The 3,700-nt window shown below is 44.3% G+C and overlaps 1 pseudogene across 1 annotated transcript in view; it reads right to left on the bottom strand.

The window, feature by feature from the left end:
• Positions 1-824, bottom strand: part of LOC105539370 — a 1,909-nt pseudogene extending 1,085 nt beyond the window's left edge. Inside the window, exon 1 of the transcript XR_001006038.1 lies at positions 81-824. The product of XR_001006038.1 is annotated as an oligosaccharyltransferase complex subunit OSTC pseudogene (transcript). The remainder of the gene's footprint in view (positions 1-80) is intronic.
• Positions 825-3,700: the final 2,876 nt, after the last annotated feature.

The raw sequence follows: 3,700 nt of genomic DNA on the forward strand, positions 1-3,700 counted from the left end.
TGATCCGCCCGTCTCGGCCTCCCAAAGTGCTAAGATTACAAGCTTGAGCCACCGCGCCCGGCCTATAGTTTCTTAAAGACATGAAAAACTAAGAACAACATGCCACTCATCATCGTTGGTATAGCAATATGCTCAGCAGGAAAAAAAAATACTGTGATAAACTTGTCTCTTTAATACCAAGAAGAAATTCTCGTCCAAGCTTCAATACACTTCCTGTGTTCTCACTAGATATTTCTTTTACTGCTGCTGTTCCTTCTTTTCTACATCTCATATTAGAGGATTGGACAGCCTTTAACACGTCATTGACAGGAGCAAATCCAGGATCCACTGATTTCTTCTCAAAGGCACTCTAACCCATCAAATAGCCCGGCAGTTGCATTCTCACGAATACTCCAGCCATGAAAAAACTCAATAGGACACAGACAAATCCAATGAATAGAAGAATAAATCTATTGAGTTTTGGGATATTTGGTGTATTCGATTGATCCAGGATTATGAGACCTAAACCTCCCATTGTAAACAGGAAGCTGGATGCAAGTCCTTCCGTAATATGTTGTCCACCTTCTCTGTAGGCCAAGAAAGCTACTGGCCTCTGATGCCTTTGTTCATCAGTCATAAAGTCAACACCTGGCGGTTCAACAACAACATCATAAACGATTCCTCTGGTGATGAGGAAGTAAGACACCACCACCAGAGCATACACAGTCATGGCCAACGGCGTGTGCAGCCAGAGCAGCTTCTTCAGCTTCAGGTTGGGACATTCAAGCACTAAGAATGGGACACGGTACAAAGTTCCCATGCTGGCGGCAGCAACGGCCGTTCTCGGCCTCTATTTTTTCTTATGTTTTGAGACAGAGTTTCGCTCTTGTTGCCCAGGCTGGAGTGCAATGGTGTGATCTTGGCTCATTGCAACCTCTGCCTCTGAGGTTCAAGCAATTCTCCTGCCTCAGCCTTCCGAGTAGCCGGGATTACAGGCATGCACCACCAAACCCGGCTAATTTTGTATTTTTAGCAGAGATGGGGTTTTGCCATGTTGGTTAGGCTGGTCTTGAACTCCTGACCTCAGGTGATGCACCCGCCTCGGCCTCCCAAAGTGCTGGGATTATAGGCGTGAGCCACCGCGCCAGGTCCAGGACAGTCTTTTAAATAAATGGCACTGGGACAGCTAAATATCCATATGGAAAAAAGGTGTTTGACCTCCACCCCGTGCTATTTATACAGAAGATTAATTCTAGTGGGTTGTAGATTGAAATGTTAAAGGCAGAACAATACAGTTTACAGAAGAGCTTCATGTCTTCACGCTAGGGAAACACCTCTTTTTTTAGTTTTAAAAAAATAGAGACAAGGGTCTCACTATGTTGCCCAAGCTGGTCTCAAACTCCTGGGTTCAAGTGATCCTCCCACCTTAGCCTCCCAAAGTGCTAGGATTACAGGTGTGAGCCACCACACCCAGCCAGGAAACACCTCTTAAACAGAAGAAAAAAATGCTAACCATAACAGGAAAAATTGAACATTTCATTATATTAAAATTAAGAAAAATAAAAAGTAATAAAAGAGAGAGGATGGTAGTAAAAAAACAAATAAAAATAAAAGTAAGGGTTTATATTAATCAGAAGAAACTAGGAAAAGATTTCCCATAACATAATAGCAGGAATCTAAATCTGAATCTTCATACTTTCTTTAAAATTAGACAGATCTGGGCCGGGCACAGTGGCTTGTGCCTGTAATCCCAGCATTTCGGGAGGCCAAGGCGGGCAGATCATTGGAGGTCAGGAGTTCGAAACCAGCCTGGTCAACATGACAAAACCCCATCTCTACTAAAAATACAAACATTAGCTGGGTGTGGCGGTGCACACCTGTAATCCCAGCTACTCGGGAGGCTGAGGCAGGAGAATCATTCGAACCTGGGAGGCAGAGGTTACAGTGAGCCAAGATCATGCCACTGCACTCCAACCTGGGTGACAGAGCAAGACTGCGTCTCAAAGGAAAAAAAAATTAGATCTGGCTGGGCACAGTAGCTCATGCCCATAATCCCAGCATTTTGGGAGGCTGAGGCGGGCAGATCACCTAAGGCCAGGAGTTGGAGAGCAGCCTGGCCAGTATGGTAAAACCCTGTCTCTACTAAAAGTACAAAAAATTAGCCAGGCATGATGGCATTGGGAGGCTGAAGCACTCCAGCCTGGGTGACAGAGGAAGAATCCATCTAAAAAAAAAATTATAGACAGATCAACAGAGCAAAGTAAATTACAAATTAAACGCCCACAACTATAGCACCACAAATGATCTTTTAAAAAGTATATATTTAATTAAAAAAAAAAAATAGAGAGACAGGGTCTTCCTATGTCCCCCAGGCTGGTCTGAAACTCCTGGGCTCAAGAGATCCTCCTGCCTCGGCCTTCCAAAGTGCTAGGATTACAGGCCTGAGCCACCATGTCTGACCACAAATGATCTTTTTTTTTTTTGAGACAGTTTTGCTTTCGTTACCCAGGCTGTAGTGCAGTGGTGCAATCTTGGCTCACTGCAACCTCCGCCTCCCAGGTTCAAGTGATTCTTCTGCCTCAGCCTCCCAAGTAGCAGGGATTACAGGCACACGCCACCATGCCTGGCTAATTTTTTTGTATTTTTAGTAGAGACGGGGTTTCACCATGTTGGCCAGGTTGGTCTCGAACTCCTGACCTCAGGTGATCCACCCGCCTTGGCCTCCCAAAGTGCTGGGATTACAGGCATGAGCGACAGCGCCCGGCCCACAAATGATCTTAACCCTACTTAATCTCAGACACAAAAAATCAAATAAAAATGAACTGCAGACCTAAAATCAGAAAGTAAAACAATGTTTTCTTTTAGAAGACAACATAGAAGAATGTCTTTATTATATAGAGGTAAGCTAAGATTTACTAAATAGGACCCAAAAATGTTTACAATGAAGAAAATATATACATTAGACTATATTAAAATTAAGGACTTCTTGCTATAACAAGATGTCTTAGAAAACAAAATAAAATTAAGGACTTTCGTTTCATTAAAAAAAATTTTTTTTTTCTCTTTCAAATTTTTGATAGAGATGAAGTTCTCGCTATGTTGCTTAGGTTGGTCTTGAACTCCTGGTTTCAAGCAATCCTCCCGCCTAGGCCTCTGAAAGTATTGAGATTACAGGTGTGAGCCACCGTGGTCCACCTGTTAAGGGTCTTACTTTTTCACCCAGGCTGGAGTGCAGTGGTAAGAGCATAGCTCATTGCTGCTGCAAACTCCCAGATCTTGGATCCTTCCTCCTCAGCCTCTGAGTAGCTGGGACCACAGGCACGCACCACCTGTCATGGACAATTTAAAGATTCTTTTAGGCCAGGTGCGGAGGCTCACGCCTGTCATCCCAGCACTTTGGGAGCCCGAGGCGGACGGACCACAAGGTCAGGAGTTCGAGACCAGCCTGGTCAACATGGTGAAACCCTGTCTCTATTAAAAATACAAAAATTAGCTGGGTGTGGTGGCGCATGCCTATAATCCCAGCTACTCAGGAGGCTGAGGCAGGAGAACTGCTTGAACCGGGACCCAGGAGGTGGAGGTTGCGGTGAGCCGAGATCACGCCATTGCATTCCAGCCTGGGCAATAAGAGTGAAACTCTGTCTCAAACACAAAATTAATTAATTAATTAAAAATAAAGATTGTTTTAGGGATGGTGTCTCCCTCTGTGGCTCAGACTTCT

This window comes from Mandrillus leucophaeus, unplaced genomic scaffold (assembly GCF_000951045.1).
Source record: "Mandrillus leucophaeus isolate KB7577 unplaced genomic scaffold, Mleu.le_1.0 Scaffold104, whole genome shotgun sequence".
Lineage (NCBI taxonomy): Eukaryota > Metazoa > Chordata > Mammalia > Primates > Cercopithecidae > Mandrillus > Mandrillus leucophaeus.